The 22,610-nt window shown below is 44.6% G+C and overlaps 1 protein-coding gene across 1 annotated transcript in view; it reads right to left on the minus strand.

Annotated features, from left to right (window-relative positions):
• The window catches only part of MYO5B (myosin VB), a 367,733-nt gene that overhangs the window by 278,423 nt on the left and 66,700 nt on the right, over nucleotides 1-22,610 (minus strand). The window lies entirely within an intron of this gene.

Below are 22,610 nucleotides of genomic sequence, written 5' to 3' on the forward strand. Positions count from 1 at the left end.
AAGAACATCCCTTCCTCTTTCAGACCCCTCCCTGCCTTGGACTTGAACCCACAGAATAGGCCCCTCCCTGGCTTATATAATATCCCTACCACATGGCACGCCATGTGATAACCACTTACTGTACAAAAGGAGCAAAAAACGAGTGCTGGGCCGTCCCATCTCCTCCCCACAACTGTGCTTCTGCACTGCCAGGTTCCATGTGGAGACGAAAGAAAGAAAAGGATAATGGACTTCAGCAATGACTGCAATACATTACCCCAGGCTTAATGAAAATGGCCTTTTTATTACCACCTCAGCCTCCTACGCTCAATGCAATCAAGAAAATGTTTGTCAAATGATTCCAACTCCGTAGGACACAACCAACTTTTTTTCCCTAAACCCTGAGACCAGCTAGGATGCCCAGTTGTCCCAGTTTGTCTGGGACTTTCCCAGTTCAGCGTGTCTGGGGAAATCCCCTCCGTCTCAGGCAAAACAGGACAGGTGGTCACCCTGAGACCAGCAGATCCTAGGCTGCTGCTACAGAAAAACAAATATGTAGGTAGGACCACATGTTTCCATCTGAATCCCAATAACACAGCCTCAAGACAAGGGTCATCACAGCCCTTAGCAACTTCAAGTGTCTCTCTGGTGACGAGCGCTCAACTACTAAGAGCTGAGAGCCTAGACGAGTGCCAGGGGTTCAGAGTCTCCTTGAGGGCTTGATAAAACACACTAACCCCCAGAGATTCTGGTCCATAGGTCTGGCCTGGGACCCATGCATGTGCATTTCTAACGAACTCCCAGGTGCCACTGAGGTTGCTGGTCACAGACCATACTAGGAAGAGGAATGGCCTGGGCTGCGGCTCATCTGTTAACTCCCTGACAAAGCTTGAGTCAGCTATGGACCTTCTTGGGAAGCCACTGACCTTCCTGGGTTTGTTTCTTCATCTATAAGTATGCATGACCCCTACAAGTATATGTGACCCCTAAGTGCTCCTCAAATGCTGTGTTTCTCTCACTTTAGCACAAAAAATCACCTGGAGGGCTTGTTGAAACAGATTCCGGGATCCCCTCTACTTACTGGTTCAACAGGTCTGAGGTGGGCCCAGGAAGCTGGATTCTACGAAGCTCACGGGTGATGGTGATTCTGCTGAGGGGACCACTTTGAGGAGCGCTGTTCTCCAACATACAAGAGGCCCTTGGGCCGTACTTATGCCAATTGTGAACATACAGCCAAGTAGCAATTACCCTATGGGCTTTCACATCGTTCAGCTTTAAGTTTTTTTAATCCTCAACAAATTCTATTTTCTCCTTACTCATTACACCAACAGCTGCATTCCATCTCCCTAAACGTTTTATATGTGGATTCACAGATTGCTGTCGCTGCAGATACAGTAATCTCATGGGCTACAGAAGTTTTCTGCTCAATGGTCCACCCAGTTCCCGTGACAGGGTCACAGAGAAACTCAGGCGGAAAGGACAATCTCTTCACTCTAAAGATGAGAAAGACCCAGAGATGCAGTGGCTTGCCCCAAGGCCCCGAGTCAGCGAGCAGCAAGAATGAGTCCTCTTGATCTCCAGCTAAAACATTTATACACATCTTCCTTTCCCCCCTAAGGGAGGGGGTATTAAAGGGAAAAAAACCCCACCAATATCAATCAGCCTGCTTAAGTCAGGCCCATCACTGAGCTCCGCTTCTGATCTTTTTCAATTACTTCTCCCAGGGCTTCTTATAAAATTCTAAAAGAAAATAGGATTAGCTAGACAGGATCTTTGCCAATGAAAGCAAAAATCTTTGCTTTGGATGCCTTCTAATAGGTAGAAATATTTTTAATGAGCTAGTTGACTAGACCCTTCTCATAGCTCTGAAGATGAATGTTGGGTTCGCCAAAAACATAATTCTTAAAATATCTAGCTTCTAGCACACAGGGCCTTCAAAAAGGTATAAATGAGAAACACCACTGTGTACTCCACAAACAATATTGTGCATGTGTATACATTTGCTAAATTTCTTAAATATTTAAGCTATTCACTTCTACTTTGATGATGGAGAGAAGGAACAAAGGCTCATCGAGCATTGCTTTGCAGTTTACTTTCCTTCTGGAGACAGAGCAGGATGTCCGAAACTGGTCAGCTTCCCGACCTTCACAGTCAGCATTCTTCTGGAGGCTTGAAGGCTGGGTCTGTTTGAGGCAGGCCTCATACACAGTCCATGCCCCAAAGATCACACAGCTTCCTACCCGGAAACAATCTTCCCTCCATCAAGAAGCAAGAGCTTGTCTAGGTTTCTGGAGTCTGTTTCCTGAAACCCTTCCCAGACTCACTAAAAGACGAAACGGAAGAAGACGGGGGGCAGGAAAGAGACCCCTCACTTCTCGGGGCAACATGAGTCTGTTGCTGGGACCCACAGAATCCTCATGAGGTCCCAATGGGTCACGTCCTAAGGAAGCACTCCTGGAAAGTGGAGCATTGTTCCACCTGCCCCACCCTTTTCACCCGGTGTGATCTGCTCCCGGATCCAGCCCAGGCCCTCCTCTAAGTAGGCTGCCTGGCCGTACGCAGGTCACTTCACATGTGAGCCTTCATTTCTTCACATGTGAGACAGAGATAATCCCTGCTTGGCTGGGGGTTGGAGGATGCTTTGTGCCAGGGTAAGGGGCTGCCTCTGCTTTCGGGCGAGTCCACCTACTAGCTGATACCTTGAGGTTGGTCCACCTTCACAAGAGTAGCTGAGGGGGGACCTTCAAGATGGCAGAGCAGTAAGACGTGGAGATCACCTTCCTCCCCACAAATACATCAGAAATACATCTACACGTGGAACAACTCCTACAGAACATGTACTGAACACTGGCAGAAGACCTCAGACTTCCCAAAAGGCAAGAAACTCCCCACATGCCTGGGTAGGGCAAAAGAAAAAAGAAAAAACAGACAAAAGAATAGGGATGGGACCTGCACCTCTGGGAGAGAGCTGTGAAGGAGGAAAAGCTTCCACACGCTAGGAAGCCCCTTCACTGGCAGAGACAGGGGGTTGGGTGGGGGGAAGCTTTGGAGCCACAGAGGAGAGCGCAGCAACAGGGGTGCAGAGGACAAAGCGGAGAGATTCCCACACAGAGGATCGGTGCCGAGCAGCACTCACCAGCCTGAGAGGCTTGTCTGCTCACCCGCCAGGGCGGGCAGGGGCTGGGAGCTGAGACTCGGGCTTCGGAGTTGGATCCCAGGGAGAGGACTGGGTTGGCGGCGTGAACACAGCCTGAAGGGGCTAGTGTGCCACAGCTAGCCGGGAGGCAGTCCGGGAAAAAGTCTGGAACTGCCTAAGAGGCAAGAGACCACTGTTTCGGGGTGCATGAGGAGAGAGGATTCCTTCCCCGTGTGCCCACAGAAGGCAGAGCACCGTCTAAGCGAGCTCCAGAGACGGGCGCAAGCCATGGCTATCAGCACGGACATCAGAGACAGGCATGAAATGCTAAGGCTGCTGCTGCCGCCACCAAGAAGCCTGTGTGCAAGCACAGGTCACTATCCACACCTCCCCTCCCGGGAGACTGTGCAGCCCGCCACTGCCAGGGTCCCGTGATCCAGGGACAACTTCCCCAGGGGAACACATGGCGCACCTCAGGCTGTTGCAACATCACGCTGGCCTCTGCTGCCGCAGGGTCGCCCTGCATTCCAACTATAACTACCGTATCCCCAACAGGCATGCATGAGCAAGAGCCCCGTTGTCAGCCGCTGCTTTAACCCCCTCCTGTCTCGGTGGGGAACAGATGCCTGAGGGCAACCTACACGCAGAGGCGGTGACAAATCCAAAGCTGAACCCCAGGAGCTGTGCGAACAAAGAAGAGAAAGGGAAATTTCTCCCAGCAGCCTCAGGAGCAGCGGATTAAATCCCCAAAATCAATTCGATGAACGCTGCACCTGCGGAATACCTGAATAGACAACGAATCATCCCAAAACTGAGGCAGTGGACTTTGGTAGCAACTGTAGACTTGGGGTTTTCTGTCTGCAGCTAACTTGTTTCTGATTTTTACGTTTATCTTAGTATAATTTTTAGCACTTGTTATCATTGCTTGACTTGTTTATTGGTTTGGTTGCTCTCTTCTTTTCTTTAATATTATTATTACTATTTAAATTTGTTTATTTTAATACTTTTAAAATTTATTTTAATAATATTATTTTATTCATTTTTTAAATTATTATTTTCTTTCATTTTTTCTCCCTTTTCTTCTGAGCCATGTGGCTGATAGGGTCTTAGTATCCCAGCCCGGTGTCAGGCCTGAGCCTCTGAGGTGGGAGAGCCAAGTTCAGGACACTGGAACACCAGAGACCTCCCGGCACCACGTAATATCAATCGGTGAGAGCCCTCCCAGAGACCTCCGTCTCAACGCTAAGACCCAGCTCCACCCAATGGCCAGCAAGCTCCAGTGCTGGACACCCTATGCCAAACAACTAGCAAGGCAGGAACACAACCCCACCCATTAGCAGAGAGGCTGCCTAAAGTCATACTAAGTTCATAGACACCCCAAAACACACCACTGGACATGCCCCTGCCCACCAGAAAGACAAGATCCAGCCCCACCCACCAGAACACAGGCACCAGTCCCCTCCACCAGGAAGCCTACACAAGCCACTGAACCAACCTCACCCACTGGGGGCAGACACCCAAAACAATGGGAACTACGAGAACTTTGCAGCCTGTGAAAAGGAGACCCCAAACACAGTAAGTTAGGCAAAACGAGAAGATAAAGAAATATGCAGCAGATGAAGGAGCAAGGAAAAAACCAACCAAACCAAACAAATAAAGAGGAAATAGGCAGTCTACCTAAAAAAGAATTCAGAGTAATCATAGTAAAGATGATCGAAAATCTTGGAAAAAGAATGGAGAAAATACAAGAAATGTTTAACAAGGACCTAGAAGAACTAAAGAGCAAACAAACAATGATGAACAACACAATAATTGAAATTTAAAACTCTCTATACTGAGCCTGCGCGTCTGGAGCCTGTGCTCGGCAACGAGAGGCCGCGATGGTGAGAGGCCCGCGCACTGCGATGAAGAGTGGCCCCCGCACTGCGATGAAGAGTGGCCCCCGCTTGCCACAACTAGAGAAAGCCCTCGCACAGAAACGAAGACCCAACACAGCCATACATACATACATAAATAAAAAGAATGTAAGCAGACAAGAAGAACATAAAAAAAAAAAAAAAACTCTCTAGAAGGAATCAATAGCAGAATAACTGAGTCAGAAGAACGGGTAAGTGACCTGGAAGATAAAATACTGGAAATAACTACCACAGAGCAGAATAAAGAAAAAAAGAATGAAAAGAATTGAGGCCAGTCTCAGAGATCTCTGGACAACATTAAACTTACGCACCAACATTCGAATTATAGGGGTCCCAGAAGGAGAAGAGAAAAAGAAAGGGTCTGAGAAAATATCTGAGAGGTTATAGCTGAAAATTCCCTAACATGGGAAAGGAAACAGACAATCAAGTCCAGGAAGCACAGAGAGTCCCATACAGGATAAATCCAAGGAGAAACACACTAAGACACACATTAATCAAACTATCAAAAATCAAACAAAAGAAAAAATGAAAAGCAGCAAAGGGAAAAAACAACAAATAACATACAAGGGAATCCCCATAAGGTTAACAGCTGATCTTCAGCAGAAACTCTGCAAGCCAGAAGGGAGTGGCAAGACATATTTAAAGTGATGAAAGGGAAAAACCTACAACCAAGATTACTCTATCAAGCAAGGATCTCATTCAGATTCGACAGAGAAATTAAAACCTTTACAGACAAGCAAAAATTAAGAGAATTCAGCACCACCAAACCAGCTTTAAAACAAATGCTAAAGGAACTTCTCTAGGCAGAAAACACAGAGAAGGAAAAGACCTACAATAACAACCCAAAACAATTAAGAAAATGGTAACAGGAACATACATATCTATAACTACCTTAAATGTAAATGGATTAAATGCTCCAATGAAAAGACATAACATAGACTGGCTGAATGGATACCAAAACAAGACCCATATATATGCTGTCTACAAGACACCCACTTCAGACCTAGGGACACATACAGACTGAAAGTGATGGGACGGAAGAAGATATTCCATGCAAATGGAAATCAAAAGAAAGCTAGAGTAGCAATTCTCATATCAGACAAAATAGACTTTAAAGACTGTTACAAGAAACAAAGAAGGACACTACATAATGATCAAGGGATCAATCCAAGAAGAAGATATAACAACTGTAAATATTTATGCACCCAACATAGGAGCACCCAATCATAAGGCAAATACTAACAGCCATAAAGGGGAAATCGACAGTAAACACAATCATAGTAGGGGACTTTAACACCTCACTTTCACCAATGGAGGATCATCCAAAATGAAAATAAATAAGCAAACACCAAACTTTAAATGATACATTAAACAAGAGGACTTAATTGATATTTAAGGACCATTCCATCCAAAATAACAGAATACACTTTCTTCCAAGTGCTCATGGACATTCCCAGGATAGATCATATCTAGGTCACAAATAAGCCTTGGTATATTTAAGAAAACTGAAATCGTATCAAGTATCTTTTCCAACCACAACATATGAGGACTAGATGTCAATTACAGGAAAAAAACTGTAAAAATACAAAACACATAGAGTCTACACAATACACTACTTAATAACAAAGAGATGACTGAAGAAATCAAAGAGGAAATTAAAAACTACCTAGAAACAAATGGACAATGAAACACGACAACCCCAACAAACCTATGGGATGCAGCAAAAGCAGTTCTAAGAGGGAATTTCTATAGCAATTCCAATCTTACCTCAAGAAAGAAGAAAAAATCTCAAATAAACAACCTAAACTTACACCTAAAGCAATTAGAGAAAAAGAAAAGAACAACCCAAAGTTAGTAGAACGAAAGAAGAAATCATCAAGATCAGATCAGAAATAAATGAAAAAGAAATAAAGAAAACAATAGCATAGATCAATAAAACTATAACCTGGTTCTTTGAGAAGATAAACAAAATTGATAAACCATTCACAAGACTCACCAAGAAAACAAGGGAGAAGACTCAAATCGACAGAATTAGAAATGAAAAAGGAGAAGTGACAACTGATATGGCCGAAATACAAAGGATCATGAGAGATTACTACAAGCAAGTATATGCCAAAAACTGGACAACCTGGAAGAAATGGACAAATTCTTAGAAAAGCACAGCATTCCAACACTGAACCAGGAAGAAATAGAAAATAAAAACAGACCGATCACAAGCACTGAATTGAAACTGTAATTAAAAATCTCCAACAAACAAAAGCCCAGGACCAGATGGCTTCACAGGCAAATTCTATCAAAACATTTAGAGAAGAGCTAACACCTATCCTTCTCAACTCTTCCAAAATATAGCAGAGGGAGGAACACCCCCAAACTCATTCTATGAGGCCACCATCACCTCATACCAAAACCAGACAAAGATGTCACAAGAAAGAAAAACTACAGGCCAATATCACTGATGAACATAGATGCAAAAATCCTCAACAAAATACTAGCAACAGAATCAAACAGACATTAAACGGATCATACACCATGATCAAGTGGGATTTATCCCAGGAATGCAAGGATTCTTCAATATATGCAACTCAATCAACGTGATACACCATATTAACAAATGAAGGAGAAAAACCATATGATCATCTCAATAGATGCAGAGAAAGCTTTTGACAAATTCAACACCCATTTATGATAAAAACCCTCCAGAAAGTAGGCCAAGAGGGAACTTACCTCAACATAATAAAGGCCATGTAGACCCACCACAGCCCAACATCATTCTCAATGGTGAAAACGGAAACCATTTCCTCTAAGATCAGGAACAAGACAAGGTGCCCACTCGCACCACTATTATTCAACATAATTTTGGAAGTTTCGCCACAGCAGTCAGAGAAGAAAAAGAAATAAAAGGAATCCAAATCGGAAAACAAGAAGTAAAAACTGTCACTGTTTGCAAATGACATGATACTATACATAGAGAATCCTAAAGATGCTACAGAGAACTACTAGAGCTAATCAATGAATTTGGTAGAGTAGCAGGATACAAATTAATGCACAGAAATCTCTTGCATTCCTATATACTAATGATGAAAAATCTGAAAGAGAAATTATGGAAACACTCCCATTTACCACTGCAACAAAAAGAATAAAATACCTAGGAATAAACCTACCTAAGGAGGCAAAAGACCTGTATGCAGAAAACTATAAGGACACTGATGAAAGAAATTCAAGATGATACAAACAGGTGGAGAGATATACCATGTTCTTGGATTGGAAGAATCAACATTGTGAAAATGACTCTACTACCCAAAGCAATCTACACATTCAATGCAATCCCTAGCAAACTACCAATAGGCATTTTCACAGAACTAAAACAAAAACTTTCACAATTTGTATGGAAACACAAAAGACCCCGAATAGCCAAGGCAATCTTGAGGAAAACAAGGAGCTGGGGACGATCAGCTCCTGGACTTCAGTCTATACTACAAAGCTACAGTAATCAAGAACAAGTATAGTACTGGCACAAAACAGAATATAGATCACGAACAAAGTCCAGACATACAAACCCATGCACATATGGTCACTTATCTTTGATAATGAGGCAAGAGGCCAGAATATACAGGGAGAAAGACAGCCTCTTCAATAAGTGGTGTGCGGAAACTGGACAGCTACACGGAAAAGAATATGAAATTAAACACTCCCTAACACCCATACACAAAAATAAACTCAGAATGGATTAAAGACCTAAATGTAAGGCCAGGACACTATAAACTCTTAGAGGAAAACACAGGCAGAACACTTATGACATAAATCACAGCAAGATCCTTTTTGACCACCTCCTAGAGAAATGGAATAAAAACAAAAATAAACAAATGGGACCTAATGAAACTTAAAAGCTTTTGCACAGCAAAGGAAACCATAAACAAGACGAACAGACACCCTGTGAATGGAGAAAATATCTGCAAACGAAGCAACTGACAAACAAAGCAACTGAACAAAGGATTAATCTCCAAATATACAAGCAGCTCAATATCAAAAAAGAAACAACCCAATCCAAAAATGGGCAGAAGACCTAAATAGACATTTCTCCAAAGAAGATATACAGATTGCCAACAAACGCATGAAAGAATGCTCAACATCATTAATCATTAGAGAAATGCAAATCAAAACTACAGTGAGGTATCACCTCACACCAGTCAGAATGGCCATCATCAAAAAATCTACAAACAATAAATGCTTAGAGAGGGTGTGAAAGAAAAGGAAACACTCTTGCACTGTTGGTGGGAATGTAAATTGATTACAGCCATTATGGAGAATAGTATGGGGTTCCTTAGAAACTAAAAATAGAACTACCATATGACCCAGCAATCCCACTACTGGGCATATACCCTGAGAAACCATAATTCAAAAAGAGTCATGTACCACAGTGTTTATTTGCAGCTGTATTACAATAGCCAGGACATGGAAGCAACCTAAGTGTCCATGACAGATGAATGATAAAGGAAGATGCGGCACATATATACAATGGAATATTACTCAGCCATAAAAAGAAACAAAATTGAGTTATTTGTAGTGAGTGGATGGACCTAGAGTCTGTCATGCAGAGTGAAGTAAGTCAGAAAGAGATAAACAAATACCGTACGCTAACACATATATATGGAATCTAAAAAAAGAAAAAAAATGGTTCTGATGAACCTAGGGGCAGGACAGGAATAAAGATGCAGACGTAGAGAATGGACTTGAGGATACAGGGAGGAGGAAGGTAAGCTGGGATGAAGTGAGAGTAGCACTGACATATAATACACTACCAAATGTAAAATAGCTAGTGGGAAGCAGCTGCATAGCACCGGGAGATCAGCTCGGTGTTTTGTGACCACCTAGAGGGGTGGGATAGGGAACGTGGGAGGGAGACGCAAGAGGGAGGGGATATGGGGATATATGTAGACATAGAGTTGATTCGCTTTGTTATACAGCAGAAACTAACAACATTGTAAAGCAATTATACTCCAATAAAGATGATTTAAAAAAAAAAAAAAGAATAGTTTATGAGCACTGCTACTTCCGGAGTAGCTAGCAGATGGTGACACTTACCCACGCTCTGCTTCACGAGTTTTAGGAACTTCTAGGCCAGACTCAGCAACTGAGGATCTCTTGCTGTCCACCTCTGACCTGCCCTCCAGCCCAAAAGCCAGCCAGTGCAGCAACTCACTGGCAATTTAGCTGGGTGTTCTCTTCTCTAGGCCTCTGCATACACCACTCCCCATACCTGAAATGCTTTCCCTTCTCCCCAGGGGCTTTTCAAATTCCTCTAGGCCTAGTTTGGGTCCCCACTCTGCAAAGCCTTTCTGTTCTGAGAGTTCTTTCCCTTTCCCTCCCTGCAGGTGCCTTCATGAAGCCCCCTCTGAACTCTCCCAGTGGCACTGTCAGCCCCCACTGTGTGTGCCCAGTATGCACCCCTAGTGTACCTGTACGGTCTGTGGTTTGCAGTTTGTATCTCCGTCCCCCCTTCTAGATGTATGAGCATTCTGAGGCCTCACTTATTTCTTCACCCCCAGTGTCAATCACCGAAGTGGTTTAATAAACCTTGTTAGAATACACGAACTATCTCTATACGTAAGATAATTCAGTTACAGTATCAATGACCTTTTTAAGTAAATTCTCAATGCTGGTCTGTCTCACACTAAACAAACAATATGTGAAAATCAGATTTACCTAAAAGATACATCCAAAGGGTTATGTACAACAGGATTCACCAGAGGACTCTTTTTTTAAATATCATCAGGTTCCTGAGCATTTATAATAGGATTCAGTCTGATATTTATTTTTTCAGGAACTTGCACTCAATTTAATTCAGCCAACATCTACTGAGAACCAGCTATCACCTAATGGAGTTGTTCTCAGAACTGACTGTACTCTGGGGCTTGCCCTGTGTGTGTCCTCATCCTCGCCATTCCATGTAATTACAAAGTCTCTACTTAACAGAGTCCCTGAGGCAAGAAAGAGACCCTGTAGCCCCACAAACACAAGCAGGCACTCTCTTCAGGAGCCTCCAGCCCAGGGACACACCAGCACCTGAGGCCACAACTCATGAATATATCAGATACCGCAGACTCCCAGGACCCCAAACAAGCACCAACATCAGTCCTTTTTGATCACAGACTGTAAAGACTTTGCTTTTCATTAAAATATTTCAAATGAACACCATCTTTAGTTTCTTTTCCCTGCTCCCAAGATTCAACTCCCATGGAAAGAGCATGAACTCTTGGGGGGTTTTAGAGTCAGATGGGCAGCCCTGAATTGAACCTCAAAGCTGCTACTTAGCAGCTATGCAATCTTAGACACATAAGTTAGCTTCTCTAGGCCTCTGCTTCCTTACATGAAAAAAAAAGGGTGATTTGAGAACTAAACAGTGTGCAGAAAGCACTAGAATACTGGTACAGAGAAGGCATTCACTCCATGGCAATTTTCATCACCAAATCACATGTCTCCTGATCACACAATTCACTCCTTGCAGGAAGTCTGCCTTGAGAGAAGTAAAAATATGGTTCTTCCTTGTGTTGCTTATTTTAAAAACAGAGCCCTAAAATGCAAGTCAATTCCACAATAAAATACCACTTTGCATCCACTATGATGTCTAGAATTTTTTAAAAAATAGAAAATAAACAAGTGTTGGCAAAGATGTGGAGAAATAAGAATCCTCATATATTGCGGACTCAAATGTAAAATGGTGCACCTGCTGTGGAAAATGGTTTGGTGTTGACTGAAGAACCTGAACACAGAAATACCACATGATCCAGCAATTCCACTCCTAGGCACACACCCAAGAGAACTGACAACACGTACTCAAATTCTCTTCCACAAATGTTCACAGCAGCACTGTGTGTGCACAATGGCCTAAATGGTGGAAACAACCCAAATGTCTATCAGGTGAGGAAGAGATAAACAAAATGTGGTAGATCCATACAGTGGACTATTATTCAGCCATAAAAAGAAATGAAGTTCTGACACCTGCTACAATGCAAGGGACCTGGAAAATGTTATGCTTTGTGAAAGAGGCTAGACATGAAAGGTCATATATCATATGATTCCGTTTATATGAAATATCCAGCATAAGCAAATCCATAGAAACAGAAAGCAGATTTGTGGTTGCCAGGGCTAGTGGAAGGGAGAAATGGGTACATGATCTCCTTCACAAGTGATGGAAACATTCTGGAAGCAGACAGAGGTGGTAGTTGCCCAACATTGTGAATGTACTGAATGCCACTGAATTGGATACTTTAAAATGGTCACCAGTATATTACGTAAATTTCACCTCAGTATATTTTTTTAAAGCCTCTATAAGAAGATAAAAAAATTTCTATTTTCAAATAGTAGCATGTAAATGTGTCCCTGCCTGTTCAGGCATTTCTCAAATACCTAGTGGAAGCCTGCTGTGTGCCAGGCACTGTGCTCAATACTGATCCCTGCCCTCATGTATCTCATCACCTTGTGGACCGTTTGTATCATTAAATAGGGTTTTTTTTGTGCCTATACACAACACACAGACATAAGCCATGCGCAGAATATAATGTGGTTTTCTTCCCATTCAAGCTCAGTCAGTCATTTGAGTAACTGGCCCATGAACTGTGTATATATAAATAAGACCACTTCCACCATAGCATGTTACTTGCGCTTTTCGCTCTACTTAGTGAATTTAATTGAATTACCATCTAAAAATTCAGCAAATCCACATTATGACCTGTGATTAGCATGAGATTTCCTTGTATTCTGCAACACTAGATACCCCCTCTGCCTACTTAAACAGGTTTTTGATAACAGAAGTTCTAGCAACCACAATTTTATTCTCAAAGCTTTACAGACTTCACAGTAAAACTGTGAGATTCTTTACAAGTTTTCTGACACACGTGCTAAAACATATTTTCATCAAAATGTGGCTTAGTTGAACACTCATGCCCACAGAGGAGACTGGATATCTTGTCCCAAGCACCACGGGGCCCCATCCTATGCCCTCAAGACACAGTAGCATTTACATTATGGAAGCCATCACCATGTTCCTTCTTCTGTTTTATTAAAAGGCTTAGGGAAAGTGTGGATGTTTTTCTCACCTCTGTTTTCAAGTGAACATTAAAGAGGAAAAAAAAAATTCTCTTGAATGATAGGCATACCACAGAACCAGAAAATGCTTTGAAACCAGAAGGAAAGATACATGTATGAACTACAAGGAAGCCCTGTGCAAATCTCCAATCCAGAAGATGCATAAACCTACGAGCCGAGTATCAAACCTTTACCATGGCGTCCTTCCCATCATTTACTCCATATATCACTGTTTGCTTCTGGCACATCCCTCCTGCTGCTTGATCATTTTGAATGGTATACGCTATTTTTTTAAGATAAACTTCAAGTGAACCTATTTCAAGAATGTTATACTATCCTTCTTGATAAACTACAGACATCCAAGTAAGAATGGAGAAGCCCTACTTTAATTTCTCCAGACTAAAAGAGGACAGAGGCAACACGATAAAGGTTAACAAAGAGACCGCAGCGCTGGAAACCAGACTCAAATCAAGGACCTGATGAGCAGACAGAACAGGAGCGTTCAGAAACCCAGCCTCCACCCCCAGCCTCCACGGCTCTGAGGTTACAGGGGCCCGACAAAGGCATGTCCCTTCTGAACTCCTTCCTGTAGGAACAGGCACCAGGGACGCCTGGCCATGTGGGTGGGGTTAGAGGGGGTCACAAAACTACTTTTACCCCTTTCTCCAAGGGTACGATGCAGTAAACCTTTCTAAATATTAAACTGAAAAGAAACTGCCTGAATTAAGGGATTCATCAAAATAAATGAGGACCCCTAGAGTTTGATTTTTATTTAGCAAATATTTATATTTAGCGCTTGCTATGTGCCAGGAACTGTTCTAAGAGCTTTACAAGTACTAGGTTATTTAATCTTCTAAACAACCCTATGATTATTCAGCATCTAGGTAGATACCCAGAACAATGGAAAGTAGGATTTCAAGCAGATACTTGCACACCAAAGTTTATAGTCGCATTAGTCACTATAGCCAAAAGGTGGAAACAAACCAAACGTCCACTGACAGATGAATGGATAAACAGCAAGTGGTCTAATACCTACAATGGAAAATTATCCAAACTTAAAGGAAATTCTAACACATGCTACCACATGGATGAACCTTGAAGATACTACGCTAAGTAAAATAAGCAAGACACTAAAGGACAAATATTGTATACCCCACTCATATGAGGGACCTAGAATAGGCAAATTCCTAGAGAGAAAAAGCAGAATGATGGCTTCCAGGGATGAGGGGAAATGGGAATAGAGAGTTAGTGTTTAAGGGGTGCAGAGTTCCAGTCTGGGAAGATGAAAAGGCTCTGGAGATGGATGGTGGTGATGGTTGCACACAATGTGAATGTAGTTAATGCCACCAAACTCTACCATGAAAAATTATTAAGATATGGTTAAGATGGTAAATTCTGTCATGTGTATCTTACCACGATTAAAACAACTCTACTAGGTAGGCCCGTTACTGTAACGCTCATTTTCGAGATGGGGACCCCCTGTCCACGTGCCACACCGGCCACTAGGGACACAGCAGTAAACACTACAGCCTCGCCCCTCCTGCCCTGACAGAGCCTACCCTCCACTGGGGAGACAGACACCAGTGGTCGTTTAATTACAACTGAGGCGCAGGCCACAAAGGTGAAACCAGAACTCAGAGGGCAAATCACAGGGGAGTCGTGGGGGAGAGTGTCCGGGAAGCAGCAGAATCCCAAGTTGTCTGAAACGTCTGTAGCGAATCCAACGTGTCACTCTGGTGACCAACGGCCTTGATGAGAGCTGCTGCACACATTCCTGCTCTCAAATCATACGCGGACCAGGCCTGGCAGGCTCCCCGGCAGACGGCGGTCACACACGCAGCGCTGCCAGGACCTGCTCAGATGAGCCTCAGCACAGCCACAGGGCTCTCAAGCTTCCTTCCGGTGCCCTTCCACACAACCTTATGGCATGCCACAGTGGGTAAGAGAGTGCTGTGCCACCAGCCTTCCTGGTTATAATCCCAGCCCTGCCACTCTCCGGCTTTGTAACCTTGACCAAGTTATTAAATCTTTCTAGACCTTGGTCGCAAAAATGGGAACATATATACTTCATAGGGCTATGAAATTAAATGAGTTTCCATGTGAGAAGTGTTTTTAAGAACAGTGCTTGTCATATATAAAAATAAAGTTAGCTATCATTATCGTCGTTATTACCTTATTCCATCCTCACAAGACCCAAGAGGCAGGTGGGGCAAGACCAGCCCATCTCCAGCTAACAGATGGGAAATGGGGCAGAGAGCAAGTTGCTTGAGACCATGTAGCTGGTTGGAGTCTACTGCTCTCCCCGCCATGCCATGGAATCTACAGCAATCCAAAAGCACATTATGAAAATTTCAAGCATCTCAACAACATGTGGACACCTACTGTATACCAAATACTGGCTACCCCCTTCTCTGACTGCCTGTAGGAAAAAAGACTCCAAGTTCTCCAAACCCATCATGGTGGTCTGTAATCCCAGGAGGCAAATTCGGTATCCTTCATTTCATCCATTGGGAAACAAGCATTTGATTGAGCACCTGGCATAGATCCAGCACTCTACCCAATAGGGAAGACAAAAGTGGTAGAACGTAGGTATCTGTCCTTCAAACATGGTGGAGAAGGCAAGAGATACTCAGAAAAAAATAATTAAAGAACAATGGAGGGATGGGTGCCATTCATGCTGAGCTCTGGTGGAGCCAACAAGAGTAAGAGGAATCCAGCTAGGCTGAGTCGAGTGTCAGCGCATGTAGCCAGGAAAAATGCTGTGGAGCAAGTGGGATTTAAATGAGGCTTCAGGGATCACTACATGTGATAGTTCATTTTATGTGCCAACTTGAGTAGGCCACGTAGTGCCCAGATAGGTGGTCAACCATTGTTCTGGTGGTCTGTGAGGGGGTTTCTGGATGAGATTACCATTTGAATTGGTGGACTGAGCAGACTGCCCTCCCTAATGCAGGTGGGCTTCATCCAAGCAGTAGAAGGCCCAAATAGAACAAAAAGGCCAGGTAAGCGAATTTCTCCTGCCTGACTGCCTATGCGCTGTGACATCCACCCTTCCTTGCCTTCAGACTCAAATCGAAGCATCGGCTCTTCCCACGTCCCAAGTCTGCTGGCTTTTGGACTGGAACATACACCATTGGCTCTCCTGGTTCTCAGGCCTTTGTACTGAGACTGGAACTGCCCATCAGCTCTCCTGGGTCTCCAGGACCCAGCAGGTTGTGGGACTACTCAGCCTCCCTAATCACATAAGCCTATTACACACACACACACACACACACACACACACACACACACACCCTCTACTGATTCTGTGATTCTGTTTCTCTGGAGAACCCAGACTAAATACACTATCATTGGCTTGGCAAAGAGGAAGGGGGAAGAAAGTTTCCAGAAGTCTAAGAAACAGAATGAAAAAAGGCAAGATGGTGGGAACAAATGAATAAGGAAGGACAAGACAGAGTAGCTTTGAGGGGGGACAGGGGACAAACAGAGGAATGAGGACTGTGAGGTAGACCAGGTAACCTGAGGGCAGGTGGTGGATTCTGCTGAACTTTAGGAAAAGGAATCTTCCATAGATAAGAGTAGCAAAGATTGCAGCAAGGTGGCCACTATATTTGTCCAGGTAGGAGGAGATGTGTGTGTGTGTGAGAGAGAGAGAGAGAGAGAGGGAGGGAGGGAGGGGGAGAGAGAGAGAGAGAGAGAGAGAGAGAGAGAGAGAGAGAGAGAGAGAGAGGGAGAGGGAGGGAGAGAGAGAGAGAGAGAGAGAGAGAGATGGCAGTGTGTAGGGGCAGGCTGACAGGAAATCTCTTACTCCTTTCAAAGCAGGAAGACTCTCACACTCCCTGTGACTTAATCAATAGCTTGGGAGCAGTTCAACTCCCTGCCCAGGTACAAAGGCCAAACAGCCCAGCGAGAAGGCCACCTGCCAGCACCTAATAATCTGAGATCACTTAACACTTCTTAAGTCCCTCAGCCCCTCTGGACCTCAATTTCCATATCTGTGAAATGGAGAACCAAGCTGTTTACCTCAGAGAAGGACTGTGAAGATAAAATGAAAGAACATCACAGCAGGAAGTGGCCCCGTGAGAGGGCAGGCACCAGTGGAAATTGCCCTGGTGTAAAGTCTGATGAAAGCACCAAATCAGCCTGTAGTCCACTGGAAAAGCAGGTTTTTTATTGACAAAACCTGCAGAGAATCGCCCCCATAAAATACACCCGGGGCCTAATTAAAGCCGTGGAAAAACAACTTGCTAAATCTCAGGGATGAGTCACTGCCGCACACCCTTAGCCTCCCCACTACTGCCGGGGATGTCATGTTCAGCTCAGGTGAGATCAGGTGGCAGGGAACACTCAGCCATGTTGAAGGAATCACCCAGGTCTTGCCCTGTGCGGGTGGAGGTGAAGGCTGTTGAGTGGGGACCGGGGCATGGGAGGCTTAGCCAAAGCAGGACACTCTGGAGGAGGCAAGGACAGAGTCAAACAATTCCTGCAACTGATGCTTGAAACCCCATAGTCACAAACCCATAACAGCAGTCACCCCACAAACTCAGGGCAACCCCTTCCCTCCAGGGAACTCTATCATGGGCAAGATTCTGCCTGTGTTAAGTCTCTGTCATGCACAACCACCGTAACAAAGAGACCATAAATGCTCCATGCCTGAACATGAAAGGGAACCGTAAATATCAAACTCCGATAAAGCAGCAAGCTCAGATCACTGGAGCTGTCATCCTCCACTCGACTTGAGGGCAAGCGGACAAATGACCCATGAGCAAGTTAATATTGGAGCTGTGATAGTAACAGCTACACTCCGAGAGCTTACCATGTGTCTGGGCCTGTTTCCTAGTGCCTTCCACACAGTAACTCCTTTCATTCTCGCAGCCCTAGAAGGTATCATCTCCATTTCGCACATGAGGAAACCGAAGCTTGAAGAGGTGAAGTAAGTTGCCCAGGGTCACTAGTAAGAAATGGAGCTGGGATTCAAACCCACGCAACAGTCTGTCTCCCACATCTGTGCTCTTTAGAAAGTGCTGAAGTACAACCTAATATTCTCTACCTTCCATCTCTAAGGGGCAAAAAACAGGGCTAATACTACAGGAACCTCTGCCCAACAAGAAAGGTCAGAGGAGAGGCTTTATTTTGTCTCCTGGCTTTTCTGATTTTTCTAAAATGAACATGATACCCTTCTTTCAGCAGAAAAACAGAAACCAAACCTAACCAATTTTTCTTCAGTGAGCCCCTCCCGCCTGCCACCCTCCTGCAAACCCCTCCCAGGTAGCTCCCGGAGGTGAGCAGCACAGAGCTCACCAGACCAGCTGAACACTCAGCATGTCCACAGCAGCTCCTCAAAAACAAATGCAGATGCAACCCCAGCAAGGCTGAGGGCCAGGCAGGCTGCCCAGAGGCTGGGCTGGAATCAGCTCTCAGCTACCCAGTGATCTGATTCTAAAATGTTGGTTAATGCTGAAAGTACAATTAAAAATACATCAAAAAACAAACAAACAAACAAAAAATACAAAAAAAAAAATACATCAGTCCCATCTTAAAAAAAAAAAAAAAACAACTCTCCTGTGACTTTTTCAAGAACTTATTCAACAAAGCAAAGAGCTTTGCTGGTTAACGATTAGCCAGCAGAAGGCCCTTGGACTTGTAACCAAGCCTTCCTGGAGGAGGGAAAAATTCCCCAGTTGCCGCGTAGAATTTGATGGATGAGCGTCAACAGAGATGGCTCATGCCTGAGAACATCCTTAGGCTTCCAGAGGAGAGTCTGGACAACCTCCGTAGCTTCTGGAAGTTATGCTGATAAGTGCACATACACAGTTCATTTTCGTGGCTGCTACAGAAGGTCTTACTGGGCATTGGCAAAGGCTCCTTCAGAAGGAGACAGGGAGATGGAACCAGAGGTATCCACCTCACCTGAACTGATGGGCACTGACACAAATCAGGAAACAAAAAGGACCCTCAGCAGATTTTTTAAAATCACGAACAACTTATAGGGCTTATCTGTCACAGGGAAGCACACAGAGTGTGTCACCCCTCCCACCCTACCAGAGAAAAACTCTAAGCCGGCCCCAAGAGTGGTACAGATGAACCAACAAAACCCTCTATACAGGATGCCACCTACCCCTCCCTGGACATTTCTCATCTGCTCAAGTTTGCAGAAGACTAGTTGTATAAAGTCACTGTGATGTGCTTGCTAGTATCAAACGTTTCAGGAATCCTGAATGAACTCATCTCTGTGAGGCGTGACTGTAGCGGCCCGGGGGCCCTAGGACCCTGAGTAGGCTCCTCCACACCTGGCCCTCTGCCCCAGTCCATCTGCTGCTGCTGGACTCCGCAGCCCTCCCTCTCTGTTTGGAACGCCAGGCGTCATCTACCCCAAGCTGAAGAGTTATATGGCAGGAGGAACTCTGCCCAGCAATCAGGAGCCCTGGGCTCTGGCCCCAGGCCTGTCATGTTCCAGCTGCGGAGCGTGGGGCAAACCTCTTCCCCCAACCTTCAGTTCTTATAACTGCTGGATGAGAAGCATGTTCTGCTCAGGTCACAGGGCTTTTTGTGAGAATCAAATGAGATGATGTAGGTCATGGCACTTTACAAACATCAAAGCGCTATGCTGGCCAGTATTAATCATTCATTGCGTTGAATCATAGAATGGACGGCATCGAAACTCAGACCTGAAAGGGAGTCCTGATACTAAAGTAAACGTCAGGCTACAGGAGGAGAGACCATGGTCATACTGAATGGAATCCAGTTCTCATCTTCATAGCAGAGGAAGAAATCAGGCGAAATTGTTCTGGGCCAAGCTTTACAGGGGGTTATAAGGAGCTTTAGGCACCATCCTTCTAAGATGCACCCATCAACTAGCAGACTCTGGGTGATGGTCAAAATGCTATTGCCAAACATCCAACACTGGGGAAAGAACTGGCCTGTGCCCCCCTGGGTAACACATGCTAGGAGTGTGTTATCCCCAACACCAAGGATCAGAGGCGAAAGTCAGGCCCCCTGCACTTGCCTGTGACACACACACTAAGTAGACAGAAAACGCATATATTTCTATAAAAAGCTTACTTAAAATTATAAGAAAACAAAGATTACTTTTTCATGACCCCTAAAAAGATACAAATATACCTTAAGTCACTGTTAAATGGCGGTATGGTCAACCAAAGAATGTGTTGATATTAACTGACCGATTAGGTCCTTTTCTGAAAGACACCCAGCTACTCAGCCTGGGGAATAGTGTCCTGCTTACCACACTGCCCCACAGGAAATCACCAGACCACAATTAAAAACTGGTTGGAACGCACACAATTATTCCCAGGCCATCCCCTCCCCGCTTCCCACTGGCTCCAGCCTACCTAGTCATGCTAATTTGGTTTGCCTGCTCCTCCACCCTGGGATGCAGTGATGGCCTCCTCCCTTTAGTGTCCCCAGAGGAGCCTGAGCATTTTCTCATTGCCCCCTGACTCTAAGTGACAAAAGTAGAAACAAGAATTCGGGACAAGAATGCAGGACCACAATAAAGAGGAAGACCACAGCACCGATCCAAGAGTGAGCCTTGACTGTAGTCTCAGCTCTGCCATTTAGCCTTCTCTGTGACCTTGGGCAAGTCCTCTGACCTCCTCCAGCTACAGTGCTGTCATTTGTAAGAGGAGGAGACTGGGTGAGATAACTTAAGGTTCTCCCTAGCTCCAACATTACAGATTCTAAGTCATGGTGTGAAATCTTCACTTTCATCTTTTAAGTTTCTTTCTAGGTTCCTCTTAACATGCCCAGTGATACGTAATTTTCCAGAGTCAACAATATCTTTGGTTGAGTCAACAATACATATGGTTCTGCATAAACTCCCACAAGAGGAAAGTGCTTCTGAAAGTCAGTTACAGGTCAGCCCTCAGTGAGGATTGCTGAGAGGCTACTGCCAGCTCAAGAAACCTCAGTGAATCCCTCTCAGACAGCATCCTCTGTGATCCCTAACCTCCCAGGGCCCTGCCGTGGAGCTCACCACATGCACAGATGCCATGGATACACAGCACCACGTGAGAGCCCACCCGAAATAGTACCTCTAGGTCTTCTGTTTTCCATCACCCGTCCTCGTTTTCACCACAAATTCCTGAAAATTCAAGTGGGCTGATGGGTTATTCTCAGTCACTCCACTGCTAGACTTCTGCTCAAACGACCTCCAGACATTTCCAGGAGGCACTTCTCCCGCTTCGTGGAAGCAGGTGAAACTACTCTCATACACCCCACCCCACATAATCCCAAACCCATATGCCATGAGCCACAGACCCAAACCCTTTAAACCCCCAGCCTGTCGATGGAGCAGTGAGCCTTCGACCCTGTGCCTTCAGGTCAACTCTGATTCACAGCTCAATAATAACTTAGCATCAGTTTATCACTAGCTGCTTGACATGTTCATCTGATCTGTCCATCTAAACTGTAAGACTGGGGGCTAACACTTTTTCCTTATAACCCCCATGCTGTGCTGGGCAAGGCCTGGTGCTTCATTCTGGAGGCCTCAACCCCAGGGACCCCTCCCACCCGCTCCCTCTGCCTTTCCCTACTTCCCACCCTGTAGCCTCATGGACGACCCTAGTGGAGAAACCAAACGATGCTTGCTTTCCTCCTCCTACCCTCACGTCCTGCTTCCTCCCACCAGTGTCATATGTGACGATTTACAACCGATTACTAAGCTGCAGAGTGAGATAGACAGGATTGAACACTACTTCTTTGGAGCAGTGCTTGAACTATTTTCCTCCAGGGATACATCAATGCCAGGTGAGGTTCACAGCCTGAGAAAGACTCTCACAGGCATGTGCAGAGATAGAGCAATTTCTAGCTCCTGGTCCTAACACTGTCCCACCCACACCCTCTCAAGAGAGCATCCTAAAATACCTGAGTATACTGATAAAGGAATGACATGGAATCAAGATACACATACACACATGCAGCCAAAAAAAAAAAAAAAAAAAGCTTTGCTCTATTAACTATTACTGGAAAGAAATTACCTGAGAGAGTCCTCATAATTGATCACAATATATTGATGTTGAAAAAGCAGTATTTTTCAAGCTCCAACCCTCCAACTCCCTGCCTATCACACCCAGGCTTTAGCTACAAGAGACATTTCGCTCCATTCATGCACAACTTGTACCATGAATCTTTGAATATGTCAGTAGGACTATAAGACCAGCAGCCAAAGCCCTATGGGAAATGGTCTCAAACCACATGCAAAATCAGTGTCAAAGGAAAAGTAAAAGGTGCTGAGCCCCCAGCCCACCTGCCACCTCCTGTAAACGCCCACCAAATAAGCCTCCTTTCTGACATTGGCCCTAAGCATTGAAATACTGCCATGGCACTCAGCACAGTGCTTTGACTGCTAAATCGTCATCATAATTATTACTATTCTTTGATAGAAAGGTAGGCTGAGCAGTGCTTTAAAAGCATTTGTAGCTCCAAAACCCATGGGGCAACAGGCAATTTCAAAGCATTTAGCTGGATACTGAGAT

The sequence above is a fragment of the Balaenoptera musculus genome, chromosome 14 (assembly GCF_009873245.2).
Source record: "Balaenoptera musculus isolate JJ_BM4_2016_0621 chromosome 14, mBalMus1.pri.v3, whole genome shotgun sequence".
Classification (NCBI taxonomy): domain Eukaryota; kingdom Metazoa; phylum Chordata; class Mammalia; order Artiodactyla; family Balaenopteridae; genus Balaenoptera; species Balaenoptera musculus.